The sequence below is a fragment of the Adiantum capillus-veneris genome, chromosome 4, assembly GCF_014529385.1.
Source record: "Adiantum capillus-veneris isolate H3 chromosome 4, ASM1452938v2, whole genome shotgun sequence".
Lineage (NCBI taxonomy): Eukaryota > Viridiplantae > Streptophyta > Polypodiopsida > Polypodiales > Pteridaceae > Adiantum > Adiantum capillus-veneris.
In genome coordinates, this window is record NC_140934.1 from 49,904,359 (window position 1) to 49,924,831 (window position 20,473).

The window sequence follows — 20,473 nt, forward strand, 5'->3', positions numbered from 1 at the left end:
CATTTATACTCAAATCGAAGAATGTAGAGCATCAAATAATAGTCAAGCAAGATATCTCCATGTAAGAGGATGCCAAGGCTCTTCCCCTTTTGTCCCTCTTATTGAAGAGTATCAATGAGTTTTTTATCAGCATTTGGTAGTGCCCCAATATAATCTTCATGATCGGCCACACAAATATTTGAGTGGTTGGCAAGCTCATCTCTCAAGTGAGCAGTAACCAAAGCATGTGTGTTCATGCTATAGAAATGCATAAAAAATGATTTAACATATGCAAAAAAAGAAGATACAAGCTCATCTCTCAAGTGTCAAGTCACTTACATCTAGCCTTAAACCACATACTCTGGCATGTCGTATAAGTCTAAAGTGGTACAGAAGGACATTCAAAGAAACTAAAACTCTTGTATTACTTAGAATAACCTCTCTGTGATCCATGTGCAATGTGCTATCATCTTCATCTGCAACACTTGGATGTATTTCAGGTCTCATTCTAAATGGAACTATCAACATGGAAACTTCAGTTGTAGCTATCTCTTGGTCTACATCATGCATAGAGCCCAAACCAATATCATGACTATTGCTCTTATATGACAACTCTGTTTTGGCCACATATCTTACTTGATCACTACAAAGAGGTTTTGAAGTTGTGGCACTCTTGCTGCATCTTCTAGGACCTCCACCAGAAGAAGAGGGATTACATTTTTTAAAAATCAATAGTTTTAAAAATAATACCCAACAAAATTTCAATTATATATACCTAAATTATCAAATTATAATCAAGGTTGCTATGGTTGATACTCGTAATTTTTTGTAATCTTAGCCTAATAAAATGAGTTTAGTGCTAAACTCTCTCTCATCATAATCATAGACTGCTCTCGAATTAATCTCTACTCTTATTATTATTATTTCTCTCAATCGTTCTCTCTATTTGAAAGCTACAAACGGCTATCAAATTCATCTTAATTGTACACAAAAGCGCTCTTCAAGATAGGTCTCATATCCTGGGATCATGGTAAAACTTCCCTAATGCCACTCTAACAATATCCATTAAGACTATATTCATTATGTTTTTAGCCATCACTATCTCTTCTTAAAGCCTTAACTGGGTCTCAATTCATTCTCTAAACTACATTAAAACAAGGGCAATCATTTAGCCTTGTTCTCTGTCTAATTTTAAAGTTGCTAAAATAGTTTCAATTAAGAATGCTGCTTGAAATCAACACTAATTACGATCCTTTTAATCACTTTCTATTGGTGTATACTCTTCCATGCTAGATAAGAAATAATAAAAATTAAATAAAAGAATAGGAAAAGGACTTAGCTCTAACTCTTAGAGCTTTCCATAGATTTATTTGCTTCTGTAAGAACGTAGACAAATCTCTGATACCACTTCTACATATGAAAGCGTAGCGGCCCTGCAAAATACCCAAAATAGCACACTGCAAGAACAGATTTGCATACTTGATTAATTGCACAATGCATAATCCATGATATATGTGAACCGAGAGAGACAGAGAGCAAGAGAGAGTTGAAGAGCATGTGCAAATCCACCTCTTAGAGTGATGTGCTACATTGGCATGGCGAGAGAGAAGAGAATATAGGAGAAGAGTAGACAGAGGCGCTGGGTGCAATCTCCCCCTGTGCAAGAGTGAGAATTTTCCTCTTGCGCGTATTTATTTATAGATTCTTCAATGCTAAAAAGTAAATACACATTGGCCGACCGAGCATAAATGTCCATAGCTTGTAATGAGAACTTGAGTAATAAATGTACATATCCCTTATCCATAACATGCTCGGATACCACTGCTATATATACGGGAGCATAGCGGCCCTGCAATACCCAAAATAGCACACTTCAAGCCATAAAACAATATATTTTCATATCTGACAAATTGCACAACGCATAATCCATGCTATATGTGGAGAGAGAGAGAGAGAGAGAGAGAGAGAGAGAGAGAGAGAGAGAGAGAGAGAGAGAGTAGAAGAGCACGTTTACATGCACCTCCTAGAGCAAAATGCTACACCGGGATGGCGAGAGAGAAGAGAAGATAGTAAAAGAATAGACACAGGTTGATGGGTGCAATCTCCCACTATGTCAGAGTGAGCATTTTCCTCTTGCACGTTTTATTTATAGATTCTTCAATGCTAAAAAATGAATACACATTGGCCAAATGGGCATAAATGGCCATATGTTGTAATGAGCACTTGAGTAATAAATGTGCATATCCCTTATCCATAACAAGATATACATACAAGGGAAGAACCTAGAGCCACATCTAGAATGACAACCTTTCCTTATGAGGAAGCTTTCACAAGAGCTCCTAGAATGATGAGATATGTCACTAAGCCAAGGCCCATGCAACCATCCCAAGTTGCAAAATGCATTGCTTTGAATAAAATGGACCAAAGGATACCCATGCTCATTTTTCATCTTTCAGGCAAGTATTAAGAGCTGAATACGTCACAAATTTCCACATGTAGTTTGAATGTTTTGGATTAACCTTGGAAGGCACATCCCTCACTTGGTTCGCGCAGACTCATTCCTTCACGCAGAAAGAGAGTGAGAAAGTTTGAGAAGCTGCTTTGCAATTCAATTCAAGCAATACATTGAGAGGTTTTCACCACATGAGAAAGCTCAGGAAGATCATCAGATAGTATTTCTCATAGAAGGGCTCAAGAACAAACACCTTAAGAATAACTTCCCTTGAAAAAGTGTATGACTCTGGATGAGGTTACAAAGGAATTTGTCTACTTAGTGAAAAACTACCATATGTATGGAGAAGTGTCAAGAGATGTGGATGCAGGTTCAATAGATTCTTGATATGTAGCCAGTGGATCGAGCACTACAAAAAAAACCATCGTAATAACAAATATCCATGAACACTGAAGAACTACCTGAAGAACTTATGAGGAGAATGGGGCAAAAGTTGGGGATTCAAAACCAAAGAATCCCACCTTTAAGGCAATGCTTACCATGTGGAGGAGATCATCTGGCATCATAATGCACTATGTTGCCTCATCCATATGCTAAATAGAAGTGGTATCCTATTGAAAACAAGTGGACAAATCGTGCTACTGAGGAATGCTACTATAATCAAGGACAAGTTAGGGAAAGGCCTTATCCACCTAGCCCTCAATATCATCAAAACATGCCATCAAACCCTCAATATCCACCCAATAGATTACCACCACCACCATCGAGATATACCTCAAGACGAGTGAACCCGCAACCAAGGAAAATAAAAAAACCTGGCAGGTGAATTATGTAAAGTAAACCTCGTGCTTATTGTGGTGCTTTGACTACAAAAATGCATGGGGAGTGTATCCGAGTGTGGGTACAATCATCTCCTTGTGAATTGACCTAAGGTTACAGAGTCACAGGTCCTTTTTTTGGGCCGAACGTGATTCTTAATTCGGTAACCACTTCTAAAAATATTTAAATCCTTCACCAAACATAAAGGTACGAAACCAAAACAATTGACAATTTGGAGAGTCGTGCTCATTGTGACAAAGCCATTGGTCCATATGAGGGCTGCAATTGGTTTTAGAAGATGAGCATATGCAAATGACGAGTCAATAGTCAAGGGTCGGATGTCCAGGGCTAGTGTACTGGGCATATAAAGATCCTTGAAGTTTTGCATTTTTCACCACCATCATTGATTTGAGTTTATATACATTGTCACTGCACAATATAAGAGCTATAATGCTTAATTGGGTGAAAATAGCTTTTATATATTGAATTGGATGCATAAGGGGACTACAATCTTTGACTGGGTACGACTAGTCCTCAATTGTGTGATTGTATTGAAAATTTATGTGTGTTATTTCATGCGTTGGTTTATATAGAGAGTGCACTATGTATTATGAAAGATTATTAGTGCATGACATAACCACTCATAGATATTATTGCTTTCATGTGTTTTTGCAAATAATTGACATCGTTTCAGTGTAGAAGTTGATTATTCTTTGTAGCATTTGAAATTAGATGTGTCTTATTGTTTGCAAATCGAAGAGGATGTATAAATAATCACCATAATAATAATTGCATTGAGAAATTCATAGCATTGTTGTATTTATAATGCCTTGCAGAGAGTGCATTGCAATGTGTATGTTTGGTCACAACATAGGTGATTGAAATGCAGATTGACTAGAGTGCATTGCAAATCTCATATTGTGCAGATTTGATTACTTTCTTAGTGATTGATTTTTTAATACATATTGAAAAGAAGAAAAATGTTTTAAAAACTAAACATCTAGTTCTTATGTCTTCAGTTTTAAATTACAAGCAATGGAGCAAAGTGTCGGCCAAGTGGTACGGAGAAGCCAAAGAATAAAAAAGATCCTCGCAAAGAGTGGGATTATGCTCACAACATATGCGGTCGAAAGATGGAGTGACAATGTAAATTTTGCTTCACAACAAAATCAGGTGGTGCACCACGTATTAGGGACCGTTTTTTGGATAGCATTAAATAAAGTTGTAAGAAATGTGAACATCCTCAAGCACCTACAATTGCAAAGTGTTTGAGAGAAGAGCTCGCCAAAAAGGGTGGCAAGAGACAACAGATGTTTAGCTCTGTTATGGATGCAAGTCAAGAGCAGTTAGAGCCAAATATTAACTCTACTAATCCTATGGTGACACCAACTAACCTTGGAGAACAGCCTGCACAGGGAGAGGAAATGTCAAGAAGTGTTCCTTTTAAGCGTCACAATGAAGGTTGACTTTGTCAAATGCGTCAAAAATCATTGCATCAAAGTTTTCGGATGCAGTCTCTAGGAGAAGCACAAATTGGACTCGCCAAAGAAATTTTCTTCACTAGAAGTGCTCTGGTCATGGTAGATAGCAATCATTGGCTGCTTAGAAGAAAATCAATGAGTTTGGCTCAAGATTTTCAGCTCCTTCTTATCACACGATACAAAATGTCCTCTTTGTTACATCGAAGTCAAAGAGCGTGTTGCCAAAATAATACTTGGGAATATTTTGCTTTGAGGAAGCACAATTGTTAGTGATGGTTGGTTAAATGTTCAAAGAAGACCAATGATCAATGTAATGTTGGTTTGTCCAAGGGGAGAAACGTTCATAAAGGTGATTGACAGTTCTGGTGCAATTAAAAGTGGCAAATATATTTTTGAGGTCTTGATTAATGTAATTAAAGAAATCGGAGCTGAACATGTCATTCAAGTAGTTATGGAGAATGAAAAAACCTGTAAAAACGCTAGCAAATTAATAAAGAAATGCTTTCCACACATTTTTGCCTCGGTGGTTGTAATACGCACAACTTAAACTTGGTGTTGAAGGATTGATAGTGAAGAAACCACATGGTTTGCCAAAATAATTGACACACCATGCCAAGTTGTGAAATTTATCTTGAATAATTTTCTTTTGATCTGACGTCATTTTAGCACTGGACAATTTATAAAAAAACATATCAAATACAATTTCATGGGTGCACACTACACTAACACTCTCACACTAGTTTAGACAAACCATAACCATGACATGAAGACTTTAAGAAATGTACACGATTATATTGATACACATTGGAAACAATTCTCACTATAAAATGCAACATTTACTCGTGTAAAATTTAGAGCAAACAAGTAGTTTTAAAGAAATTTATCATATCAAACAATATAGGTTAAAAACCTAAAACATTTCAGCATATTGTGAACTTATTACTTATATTTTTCATGGTGCACTCTCACACTAGTTCAAACAAAGCATACACTGACTTAAATTCTTCATAAAATTATGCAAGATTATGTCACTTCAAGTTGATAATCATTTTGACTTTAAAATGGTATGTTTACTCGTGTAAAATGCAATAAAAATAAGCAACTCCTAATAAAATTGTCCAGATCTAACAAAACATGTTAAAAGCCCAAAACAATTCAAAATTTTCCGATAGAAAATAAGACCTGAGTTTATATTTTGCACGTTATCACGATTCATTTTAAACAAATGTCTCCTAGAAGATACATGCATCGTGATGTACATATTGTCAATTTTATTTTAGCTTATTTTAAAACATTAAAATTATACAAACCAATCATAAATTGCAAAGGATGTCTTGCTCTTTGAAAAAATGAAAATGAATTAACATGCAGATTGTGTGCATATACTTTTTTACATAGAATTTATGTAAATATAGCATTTAAAGTAGTGATGATGATTGATGAATAAATCATTCTTTTGAAAATGATTAGTTAGTACATATTTTCATAAGAACACTTAAAAACAACAATATCGAACAATTCAAACATTTATATCTGAAATACTCTTCACGGCCACATTACCGACCAAGTATTTCATATACTTAATACTTTATAAAAAAGAACTTCACATGCACATACAAGTTATATGGCGTTTGTACGGCCGGGGGTTAACGACCTAAACACCACATTTATGCAAAAACGTATGCTTCTAACAAACGATACTCAATAAGCTGCATTATCGATCGAGTATCGTCCGAATCTAAAGAGAAATAATGGCTTGCATACGAGCATCATATAGCAGCGTTACCGACCGATTCCCATATGTTTTTTTGGAAGGGGCAAGAAAAGTTTTCTTTGAGAAGCGATAAAAGCTTGTTCAACTGCACGCTGTCTAGTCCTGTTTTTTTTGGAAAGTGACTCTTGCAACAGCAATGTGCATAATGCATCAAACTTGACAACTTCTGGATTTCCTTGGATCATAAGTCTCCAAGTACTAGCAAAAGTCTAGTAAGAATTTCGTAAGGCATCAAGAACAGTCTGCACAAGTGAACTGTCTGAAATGACTTCACCTGCAGAAATAAGGTGCTCATTGATATCCTTGACACTAGCAAGGAAAGTGTCCATATCATCTTCCTCATGCATAATCTTCGACTCCATCTCTTTACGCAGCAAAGCAATTTTAGCCTCATTGCGGCTTGCATAAAGACCAACCAAAATATCCCAACTCTGTTTTGCAGATTTTGTTGAACGAATGTGAGGAACAATGGTGCACTTCACAAACAACGGAATTAATGCATGAGCTTGCGCATCCTTTACATCCCAACGAGCTTGTTGTGCCATAGGCAAAACAACTCTAACAGCAGCAAGACCTGCAACATCCTCAACAGCGCCTACATCCTCAGAACCAGGACGTACATCAATGCCCTGCACAATATTCCAGACGCACTTTGACACAAGAACGTGTTGCATCATATAAGTCCACATAGGGTAATTGTCCCCATCCAACCTGTCCTCATCAGCAAACATCTTGAACACATCTATGTTGTTGTTGTTAGCCATGGTAAATGCTGCACCTGATGTGAAAATTGCCCGAAAATAGGATAAACGGAATGGGAACAACACGTGCTATATAGCACAAACCGTAGAAGACTATAAGGAACCTGTTATGCAAAAAACGGCACTGGCAAAAATTCTGCACAAAATGACAAAATAGCCTATGTAGTACTGCCTGTAGTGGAAACGGAGGCCGAAATGAGCCCGAATCAGAAATCTGAGCAGACTAAGCTCTTCGAGCTCTCCCGAATTATTTTTCGACCTCGAACACTCGCCAAAGCTCACTGAAATCGGAGAAAGTGAGCAAGCGTGTACTGGAGCAGCTAGTGACTAAGCCCAGGAGGACGTAACCTGCTCTGATACCAATTGTTGGAATTAGGGTTGTAGAGAAACGCACACAGCTTGGAGAACATGAAGGAAGCTCAAGGCACACAATAGAGAGTGTGTTACTTAGTGTGCAATGGAAAGATAGATAGCCCTAGAGTGATGGGTGTATATACAATGCTGAGGGAAAAAAACCTCCTAAAGAGGGAAAAAATGCCCCGGCGGTCCTAGTGTGTTCACACACATCACTACCACATGTATATGGTAACAGTGGGCCCATTAATCTTGCAACAATGTATGGACAAGAAATGCCAAATTGGATAAGTGGATGTAGATTGAAGAAATACCACTTGTCGTTGACACAAGAAATGCTCAAAAGAGCACATGCAGGTAAGAAGTAAAAATAGCACCTCAAGATTCAATAGGCACAACAATAAGCAAAAGAGCGAGCAACAAAATGGAAACACAAAATTAATTAGATTACCAACATTGAGGAGAATGACACAAATGTGGATCCATACATTGCAATGAGGCTAGGACTTGGAGTGTTCCCTTTTCATGCGTTGATCGACTCCAGTGCCAAGATGAATACAATCATTTGGAATCTTTACCAGTAGATACCAGAATCGATCATACACACTTTGCAAAGGACATTTACATGATTCAACGAAACCATCAATACTACAATAGGTTTTGTGGAGCTCAAAGTACACGTCAATGGATATGAATGTCTTTTATGATTCCACTAGATGCTTTGACTAATCAACTAATACTAGGCACACCATGGCAATACAAATACAACATGTATATCTAATTAACCAACAACCAAGTTCATGTCAGAGTAGGGATCCGCGTTGAGTATGTTGATTTTTCTTTCAAGTCAGATACTAACAAAGATAGGAATGAAGCCAATGGGGTAACCAAAAACAAGAAACAAAAACCAATACTGCCCACTCTAGCTATGGAAACCATGGATAAATTTGAAGCTCTAGTTGCCAGTCATCCACTTCCTTCAGCACAAGTGGCAAAGAAGTAACCACATGCAGAGAGAACCTCATAAGCTATCCACTCATGGCCAAACCATAAAACAAAGCAAACCTGGAAACCTAAATGGCCAGCTAAACAAGTAAAGATAGTGCCAAAAAAAACACAAACTATAAAGCAAGTTTAGATACCATAGGGAATTCCACGAGCTCAAGGAAATTTGGTCTAGATTCCAAAAGTCCTACTACAGTTTACAAAAAAGTGGACACAATCTGCTCTAGTAACCACAACAAATCAGACTATCAAGAGGACTAATACACTTCCAAAGTTGTAGCTACATCAAAACAAACCCTCGAGGGGGGGTTGGGGGGGGGGGGGGGGGGGGGGGGGGGGGGGGGGGGGGGGGGTGACACTATATGTAAATTGTGTATATCACGTGCGTTCAAGGACTATTTTTAAAAGTCCTTATCTATGAATTTTTAGCAAAGAAAATACACCCTTTTTCTATTCATTTGTAAATTTTTTTCCCAATTCCATTTCACGGTACCCTTTTGTATGTGAAAATGTGATAAAAAATTAAAATTTAATAATCCCCTCTTCTGCACTCACATGATAGTCATACAGTTATAAAGTGACCCCCCCCTCGAACAAACCCAAGCGGATCCCAAAGCCCACAGAAGTGTAGCAACCGCCAACATCAAAATGGATTTCAAAGAACAAAGGATTGCCAACAACATCCAACCCAAGAGTGTCACAATCACTCCAACATTCTTCCAAAGTCACAACCAAAAAATGGCAGTCGATACTTCAATCACAAGCTCCAAAATTCAACCGATAACAACCTTCAATGATTCATCAATGAGCTATTGAGTTGCAATGCTTACTACATGGTACGCGCTCCTTGACACCCACACAGGTGAATCTCGCCATTGAATGCCCTTAAACACTTTGTTTAAGACCCGCCTCTTGCACAACATCAATTTTTTCATGCATTGACTCAGTATGCATACGTAGGGCCTCTTACACGGTCTTGCATAAGGCACCTCAATGACACACTGACTCAAGAAAAAGGGAGAAATGTTAAAGATGAGTCCCTTAGGTGTGTAAATACGCAAATAATAAAGTAAAACAATCCCTTGAAAATTTTCAAATAAGGACTTTTCATCAAATGTGAACTTCATTTGTTTATCTAGCTAGTTATTAGATTTTTTGGGTCAATTTAGCTATTTTTTATTCTAATGAAGCTTGGTTTGACTTGACCAGCTTAAAGTCAGTCTCGGTCACTTGAGTCTCTTTGGTGCGATAAAGTGCATTTGGAAGTAGTTATGCATGAAAGAAGTGTACCAATGTGATGTAGGCTTTGTGAAGGGTAAGGAAATCATGCCAATGTGAAAATGTGTGCAAAAAATGCTTCTAACCTAGCAGATTATCTTTGGCGTGCCTAAAATAAAATTTACAATTTTTTGTAACGTAGCCCCTAATCTTGCCCCATCTAGCTTCTACTAGGTTAATTATGAATGTTGAAGCCCTTGGTTATGTTTATTGCACTTGGTGTTGTCTCCGATAAGTTTCACAGTCCTTTTTGAGCCGAGCTTGTCTTGGAGTCATTTACCACTAGTTGTATGCCCACTGAAGGTTAGTAAAGGTCCAATGTATTGTATAGAGTGCCCCCTTTGCGTTTGGAGTCAAATGGATCAATATTTTGCATTGTGGTGCAAAATGTCATTTTGCGGTAAGAATATGGTCATTTTTCCCTACACTAATGATTGGGCCTTGAATGCACCCCGATGGCATTAATAGTAGTGGGTTGGAGGAGCTGCAGATTGATTGAGTGGAGGAGACGATCTCCCACTCCATGGACTTTTTCCATCGCTCTTCCTTACTCTTCTTTGTTGAGTTTTTCTACTTCCTGGAACATCTTGTGTTGCATGTTGCTTTTCTTTATCCCAATCTTTACTTGTTGTGGGGTGAGTGGCTTGGGATGCTGACACTTGTTGTTGGGTTTTTTGAGATCTCTACTCGAGGTCTCCCTCTTTCTGTGTGTCAGCTTGCTGACCTTGGTTGTCATCTCCATGTTCTCATGTATCAGGGAAATCTTGCTACATGCACTCTACCTTTGCCAGTATGGTGGCCACTTGTGCTTTCAAATCTTCATTTTCCTTTCGAAGGGAAGCATTCTCTGTTTGAAGTGCTTCTTCTCGAGTCAAGGCAGCGGTTGTGGGTCTTGTCTCATCCTCTTCTGCACCCTAACTACTCTCTCTTGCTCAAAAGTTCTTGATCTTGCATCTGATGGTGCTTTACTTGTCTCTACCAGCCTTGTCAACCATGGATTTGCCTTGATTTTTTTACGATGCGACTATGGGCCATAAGCTCCTCTTTTGCATTGATTAGTTGTATCTCCACAATTGCTAGCTGGTTTTCCAATGTATATACTTGGTTGTAAACTTTTGTAATATTGTTTGCAGATCACTAATTATTTATTTGTGGACGACAATAGCTCTTTTTTTGGAAGCTATTTTTTCTTGAGATTGAGCTAACTTCTTTTTTTGTGGGAGCATTTAGTTTTTTTATTCTTCTGCTTCTTGTTGGGCTATCTGAGCCTCTATTACTAGCTCCTCTTGTTCATTTTTGAGAGTATGGAGTTTAGCATATACTTCTATCAATTCACTTTGTAGTGTCAGGATAGCATTCTAGTCTTGCATGTGATCTTGAATAGCCACATTGTACACATTTTCTGCCACTCATTGCAAGGCTTGGTAGTAGGGGGTGTTGGGTATTGACACTGATTATCATACTTCTTTTGTTACTTCATGCGGGTTTGGTGGCTTCGGATAGCTGTCCTAATTTTTGGTTTCTCCTTGGATGTCTTGAGCTTGTGAGTTCTTTGGTTGAGAGATGTCCCCTTGTGTCATCTCATTTTGCAATATTCATAAAAAGCTGCTCTGAGTGAGATTGGAAACTCTTTGTTGAGTTGTCAAAGTCACGTCTTTCCTCCGCTTTCTTTGAATCCTCTGTAGGCTTTTGTGTAACTTGCTCCATCTTTACTCACATTTCCTCTAACTATTTTGTAATGATAAGGGGAACTGATGGGTTTTTGGTCCTAGCTCGGCATGGCACCTATTTCTCTACAAATTCACCGTAATCAACTCTTTTCTTTTGGACTCTCTGGCTAACTCTCCTCTCTTGCATGCTTCTGAGATTTCTCTTCTTTCCCCTATTTTGGCATCAGTATGGCCTTCTTACCCTTTCATCTTCTTACTCATCTTTAAAGGAATGTGATTCTTGTACTTTCCTTTTGGAGCATGTTCTATCAGTAGTATGAGTTGATCCCAATCTAGCCATCTCCTGCTCGCTCTCTTCCTCTTGAAGCTGAATCGAGTCATTTTGTGTTAGAGTTTTTGGAAGGTCCTGAGCGGCTCCGATAGCCTGATATGCTATTCTTGTCAAGACCTCTAGAGTTGATAGATAGGTGAGCTTGGAATGTTTCTTTTTTTTCATAAGTAGCTCAAGCAAGTGTTGGGCTTGGTCAATGGTAACCGGTGTGTTTTGTTGGTAACCCCAGGTGTAAGTTGTTACCTTCCTTTGTCGTTTGTCGTCTATGTGGAAGAATTGCATGAACATGCAGGTGGGTAGCTCCACTTCCCATCATGTCATATCAGCAAATGTGGTTGCAGCTCCCTTTTTCATGAACACTTCCACCCCCATCTCCTTTCCCTTCATAATTGCTCTTTTGTTGAACATACCTAGGGCTTTAGCAATGAGCTCAGAAATGATCTTGATCTAGACTCTATCATTGTCAAGGGTGGATATTTCATTTGTTTTCTCCTCTGTGGTGATGCTCGTGTATATCTCATGGGCTCTTTGGATGTCGAATCCACATGGGGGAATTTGGAAATATTTGAGCAATTCTCTCTTTTCCAAGGCTTCTTCAATCAAAAGCTTCCTCGCCAAATTATATGCTTCTTGAGGGATTGTGGGGATGATAACCACGTTATGATATGTATCCCTATATGCTGTTGTGTAAATTGTTGCCCCTTATGGATCGAGTCTTTGTTTCTCTATGTAAGTGGATGCCTCCTTGAGAGAGTCTTTGAACAAAGTGAATGGTGGAATCTTCTTAAGCTTCTACTTGCAACTCCATCTCTTCTTTCTCTCTTTAGCTTTGGATTTCACAGCTCCTGTGGATAGTTGTCGTAGTTCAAAGATTAGTCAGAGACTGAAGTGATGCCTTCTTATTTGTCATGTAGCTGAATAGCTAGTTAATGTGCCACTTTATTCAAAACTCATGTATCAATGACGGAAAATCTCAAAAGTTGAAAAAAAATCATTTTTCATGCAAACAGAGAAAACAATCGCGTTTTTTCTCAAACCTATACCCCTGTGTGTTTTTTGAAGTGCTGACTACGTGGACTTGATGCTCACTAACCATACACGCTCCAGGTTAAATTTGGTGTGCTTTGGATATGAAGTTTGATCGTATTCAAGGTTTCATTCATTTGCTCCAAGCGTTTGGCACCATAGTTGATGAAGATGTGGGTTTTTTCCACTTTGACTTTATAGGAATGTTCCATATGCCGCCATGAATCTGTATTTGAGATTAATTCCTTTTTGAACTTGTTGATAACATTTTACTAGAGAAAATTGCAATTTTTTCCACTTTTTTCACAACAGACCTCTGTTAGCCACCATCTAGGACATAGATATATTTACAAAAGTCAAATGTAGCACCTTGACAAGTATCATCAAGTCTGGCATAACATAACTCTATCAGTCTCACCAAAAGCTCAGAAAGCGATAAAGCGGACACAAATTTGTTCACAAATCTCACCACATCCAAAAGCTATCAAACTTTTTGCATATCACCAACAACTCATACACTTCCTATGCATTCAATTTGACACCAATTTGCATGTACTTGCATCCATATGTATCTTAGGCACGCCTAAGATATAGTTTACCAGGATTGTGCTTTTTAGAGCTCTTTTTTTCCTTATCAGCTTTTCTACTTGGCTAGGACTTGCTAGAATTGGTTTGACCAATAAATTGGATGATGCTTTGACACGTTCGAATTTTAGAAACATGAGAGAGAGAGAGAGAGAGAGAGAGAGAGAGAGAGAGAGAGAGAGAGAGAGAGAGAGAGAGAGAGAGAGAGAGAGAGAGAGAGAGAGAGAGAGAGAGAGAATGCTATGTGTGTAGAAGCACAAGAAAGGGAAAGAGACGTGTAGTCATCTCAAGTGAACCCTTTTAGCCCTCCCAATTGCAACATCCCAATATTGAATGTCAGAGAGTACATTGCTTTTCCACCCTCGAAATCCATGGTTTCCTTAATAAAAGTGATCCACCATGCCCATTTGTTCGGACTCAACTTATCTCGAGTGGTACTCTCATCTCCCATCACCCCTAAGATATCCCTTGATTTTCCATGGTCCATGCCTTAGTGTGCTTGACGTTCACTACCATTCTGCTAGTTGTTCAAACCACATCCTTCAAATTTCCTTCTTTTTTCACACCATGAAAATTAATAAGTCCCACTCTAGTCATGAGGCTGGTGATGTTAAAAAAATTTCCCTTCAATATAATTGCATACTTTTCTATGGATCATTTAGCTCATGGTTCTTAAAAATTAAAATCATGTATCTGCATCTACACTACCCTTCTACTATCCCATGGCATGAGTTTATTCCCAGCACGATTGATTTGGGTTGGACTTCCGTCATATGCAAATTGAAGTATGGGAGAGAGAAATGAAAAGAAAGAGTGAGAAGGAGGCCACCATACATAGTGCTAAGACAATTGAGCTTGTCAGTAGACAAGTGCATACCTAAAATAATTTAGAGTCTAGGCGTGTTGACATCCTTAGCCTGCTTGTCAATTTGTGTTTTCATATATACAAAAATCTCCTTGTCTACCTTGTCCACTCACACAAGGATCAGATTTTCCTCTTGTTTCATAACAACACCACTGAAATTTGCAAAGTTGGCACTTATAGGCAACATTCTGGCCACGTCTATAGTTCCATTGAAGCATGCATCATAGGGGGAAAATGATTGATAAGAAAACAAAGTTTATAAATGATATTTTCATACAAGTAAATAGCGGGGGTCATTTTAAGAGAAAAATAGGTCATACTATAAATTTCTCAAAAAAGTCATTTTTGGGTCCCCTTGATCCACGAGCTCATGATGTGGCATAATGAGTAGTTATCATCCATGGCCCATATTTCCACTTAGGCCTAGGTCTAGTTGTTTTAAGGGAGAGGGATAGACATATGCTAAGAAAGTAGGCATACTCATTATCATTGTCCCCTTTGATGAGACAACCCATTCGCCCTTAGCCCGAAGAATCTTTAGCAATGACCATGCAAGGTCCAAAAATTTCCTAATGTTAGGGCCAAGATCATGAGACATATGGTTAGTGTGCAAAAGCCACTACATATAGGAAGATGAGAATATGCATATTAGAGCCAACTATTGGAAAAAGAATCCAAAGGAAGAGGCAAGGCAACACAAATGGCACCAAGGAAAACCCACAAAAAGGGAAAAAGGGGACAAAGAGAATAAGAAGGAGCATGTGACCCCCAATGTAGAGAAGAAGTTCGAAGCAGCATGCTACCCCTAGAAAGAGTCCAAGAAGAATAAAAGAACAGGTGAAGAAGGAGCCAAAGGCTAAGGGGATAAGGAGGAGAGAAAGTCTAAGGAGGAGGAGGAGAAGGATCCAAAAGGCTAAGGAGGAGAAGAAGAAAGAGACTAAGGCCAATACTTAACATTTCATGAAGAATTTACATTATCCCTTTTGAAAATTGACATTTTGTATAGTTATAAATCTCGTGTAAAAGTAAACATTTTGATTATAAACCAAGAAATAGAGGAAGCACAAGTAAATTAAGCCAAATGCTTCCACTCTTATAGTTTCATTATAATTCTACCTCTCATGTAACTCCCAATATATACATTCTTTTGGTTTCACCCACAATTGTAGTAGCCCTTGGGTCTTTGCATGTTTAGTCATATCTAAATGTATTGAAAGTAGAATGGAAACACCCAAAGCATAACCCAAGACATCTTCTAGCCCTATACTTGAAGGACCTAAACAATTTGCCAACCATGGAGTTGTTTAAGGTAAGTTGAGATGATGAGAATTGGCTATGATTCTAGCTCTACCTCTTCTCACTTCTCTACTTCTTCCTCTTTCTTCTCCCTTCTATGGTTTTCTACTCACTCGTGACCTTTTTAGTCCTTTTATCTTTCTTAGAGGATGTTCTACCGCAAGGTAGAGAGATAGAGGCTTAGATTAGAAAGAGATTAGGTGTAGAGAGAGAGGTAGATAGATCTATCTCCCTCTCTACACCCTCTCTATCTACCTTAGGTGGAGATATAGAGGTGTGCAGATTAGATAGAGATGAAAGGTGTAGAGAAAGAGGTAGATACATGGGTAAAAATCTGTCTATTTATCTCTACACCCTCTCTCTCTCTCTCTCTCTCTCTCTCTCTCTCTCTCTCTCTCTCTCTATATATATATATATATATATATATATATATATATATATATATATATATATCTGCCTCTAGTAACCTCTCTCTATGTCCTCTTCAGCCTCAGATTAGGTGTGCATTAGGTGTAGAGGATAGAGATCGACGTCTCCATCTACCGTAGGTAGATAGATAGAGGTGGATAGATTAGATAGAGACTAGGTATAGAGGATAGGGAAGTGGTGTAGATTAGGTGTAGATAGATAGAGAGAAAGATGGTGTAGATTAGGTGTAAAAAAGCGATGATACCGAGGATATATAAGTGGTGTAGACCAGGTGTAGATAGATAGAGGTGTCTAGATTTGGTAGAGAATGGGTGTAGACAATAGAGAAGAGGTGTAGATAGATAGATAGAGAGAGAGAGAGAGAATGAGAGATTAGCTCGATAATTACAAATCAATCTTTGTAGATGTCCCACCTGCTAGGGAGTAGTCCCCGTCTTCTTCCTTTGGTTAATTCATGTCATAGAGCTAGGCCCCCACTGGGGTGGTAGTTGCCTCTAATGGATTCAACTCTTGAGGAGCAAGTCCAAGAAATAGATTTAGGTTTATATGTGGTTAGTTTAAAGTTGAAGGCGGGCTTGAGTGTAGCGATCTTTTTGTTATTTGCAAGTATAGCCCTCTTACGGCGGTTAGGTTAGGGTAGGGTTGGTCCATCTACATTGGTTCCTCAGTTAATGATGGATTTGGACCTGCTGTATGCATTCTCTTTGCGAGAGGCCTGGGCGTCCACTACAAAATATGTAAGATAGCATGTGTGAACAAAATAAGGGATTTATAATCAGGTACATTCACATAAAAATGTACTTACATAAATGGTTTTTTAATTGAGAAAGTGAAAATTTTCATACATAAGGGCTAGTTCAAAAATGCATACATAAGGGGTAAATAGAATACTTAAAAATATACTAGTAAAGGATTATTTAAATACCTCTTATTTGCATGTGCTATATGCATTTTTTACATAATGGAATCCCGGAGGCGAGAGAAGTACTTACGTTTCACAGAAAGTTTGTTTGGCCACTACATTCCATAGCAGCTAGTGTCCTATGGTCTTTCATATAAAACCGCACCGTGGGGGAGTTAAGGAGGAACTCAATACATCCGAAGCCCCTCATCGACATCACCTCCTTCTATCATGCCTTACTAACACACCCCCTTCCATCGTAGGGACCCAAGCCATTCCATTCTACTCCTGCTTTGCTTGAGCCTCGTCCGGGTGGTCAACAAACTCTTCTAGTTGTGCACGTAGGCGTTCCTCTCAGGGTAGTGAGCAGCGTGGTAGGCGGAGCAATGGGGGCTCATATTGGGATCACCTCTTTTGGAGCATGCCACTCCAATTCAGAAGATGAGGACTATGACGCGCTCGTGCCAAATACACATGGGCGCTACTATAGGGTCACGTACGGTGGTGAGGTCAATTTTGGTACTACATGAGGCAAGGAATTTTGGGGCCTCTTGCAAATTCTTATGCACTCAAACATATAAGAAATGTTTATTAAGTTCAAAGACCAACTTCCCAATCATGCACGCTATGTCGAGGAAGTGTTGCATGCTTGCACTGCTTCAATGAGCAATTCTGCATGCAATGGTTAGAGAGATATATCAAGAAATTTTTTAAAAACACATTAGGAAAAATATGAACCTTAAAAGGGCCTTGTAAGAGCAACCAATCATATTTCAATCAACAATAGGACATAAAATGGGAGGCATGGATAGCCCATATTTATGTACCTCAAAAACTATATCATGTAACATATCTATGGAAAGAGTTCGGCAATGCGATCCAAATGCACTATTGTCTGACAAATTTGAAGTAAAATGCTCAAGTTATGGCCATTCAAAAAAATGCAAAATTGGCGGCACTATGGCCACACGTCCATTCTCAATGGTGTAGAGAGTATATTCCAAAAGCATATTTGACCATAAAGGGATCTTTTAGGATTCATATTTTCCCTAATTTGAAGCAATCAAGTGAATGGCACGCCACGGCCAAGTAGGTTACAAATCTAGGGCGGAGCTATCGTGGTGGCGGCAACATGGCTAAGACAAAGTGGGAGTGGGTCATGCAGCAAGGAAAAAGGGAGGAAGGGGCAACCAACAGACCCATCCCACATACAACAACACGAAGCTCGGTGAACCAAACAAAATCCCATGCACTATGGTTTGGGACTTGAAGCAATCTGGAAAGATAAACATGTCATTTTTAATTGTGTATAGGAGATGCTTTAGCTTATGAAATTTTTTGTTATTTTTCACTTAGAAAATATACCATCATATCTCTTATGTGTAATTTTACTCAACAATTAGATCTCTACAAGCAATAAGTATAATTAGTGAATATTTTCATAATCATTTTCAGTTATTGATTTATCTAATTTGATTTTGGTTGTTATAGAGTCAGAGCAATCAAACTTTGTACCCCTGGATGAAGAGGAGGAGGACAAGGAAGACGAGGACTTAGACTGATACTTTTTTTGTAGTCCTCTTTACTAGTGTAAATATGGCACAACAAACCATCGTTTGAACATAAAAGTCATTTGGAACTCTAGCTTTATTTGTAATTCAATTCCAGTATTGTTCTTTTGTGCTTCAATTATGGTGTGACATGTAATTTAAAGTATGTTGTTAATTTCAAAGTTTATTTATTATTATTTTGTACACTTTTCAAAATGCAATTGATATTTGATATGTTTTATGCACGGGTCAAAAATAAAGATGCTCATTTGGACCATCCAAAATTGGATGGCCCAAATGAGCATCTTTATTTTTTGAAAAGTCTTGTAGCGACAATATACGCGGTAATGTGAGCGATAACATATGCAATAATAGATGCAAAAATATGTATGTGTCTATGACCGCATATATTGCTATTGGACCACTAATGTGTCCTTTGTCATCGCTATTGCTGCTCATGTAATTTTTTCTCTTTCTATTTTCCTCTATTAATCTATGGCAATAATGGCGGTTCTAGACTTTTACTCTTATAGTGATCCTTACAAAACTTAAAATAATGTGCTAAGCCTCACACACATGTTTCAATGGTGATACAAGCTAGGGAAAAAGCAACCATATCATTTTTTTGTAAATGCAAAAATTGAAAACATTCAAATCACTTAAATGTGCATACCAAAGTTTTGAGTCTGAAATAACCTTTATGTCAAAAATTGTACATGTTGAATCTTTCACATGTTTCTTGTAAGCATTGAGCTTATGCAATTAATGAAACAAAGTGCCATGTGCCACAATAATATCACAAAAATTGCAATCATGCACAGTATATTTATCATGCACAAACATGACTATAAGAATGAGTCTTGCAAGTACACATAGAGTGAAGTAGATGGGAAAGAACGACGGGAGAACGACGACCTACAATAGTAAACACACAATTTCCAACTCCCTTCACTAGATAAGAGGCATTGTTAGGACATGTAAAAATATTCCAAGAAAATGGAACAAATCACAATGAGATTATTGTGCATGGTTGCACTGCTATTAAATTATCACACATAATCTATTGATTTTGTAATACAAAAAATATGAACAGACTCTGGGTTATTTGACATTGTGCACTAAAAGCTCATTCTACATCCTACAAAACACTTACCAAATCTACATTTGAAGAAGCATCTACTATGGTTGAATTTGTCTCTTTAGCCTTCAGCTTAGGAGATTGCTTGAGGAGTAATGGTAGGTCATCTTCTACTTGTCTTTTTCACTAGAACTCTTAGACCTATTGTTTGACGAAGCAACAGCTCTCAAGGTAGGCCTACTATGTAAAGAGGCATTTGGAGTTGGAATCAAGGGTGTTCTTCTTTTTCTATACATCCATAAATGTATGTTCAATAGCATAGTAATTAGGCCTATTTTTCCTAGATTGGGCCTCTTACAACAATACAAGCTCATGATAGTTAAGCTTTACATAATCAAGTTTATGATCTATCACAAGTTTCTACATAGAGGTAAATGTCTGATAAGAATCTCAATCTCACAAAGTTTCAAGAGCTTCATGGACAATAGGATTGATAAGATGACCTCAACAATGGAAATTTTATTCTCACTTGAATCTTTAATCTCTGTAAGAATTACATCTACATCATCCTCTTCGTGCATAATCTTTGACTCTAACATTACGCAAGGTAACAGTTTTTGCCAAATTAGACAAAGAAGCTAGTTTATCCTATGCCTTTTTCAATGTTTGTGTAGAGTGAGGAGTAATGGATGATGAATGCACCTGATGGAATGGCTAATGTCATCATCCATGGTGGATGATTGCACTTAATGCAAAGTTGCATGTGTAGGGGGTAAAATGCACAAAACTAACATGTACCATTTAGCACAAAGCACAATGTGGCATAGCAACAATTGCAT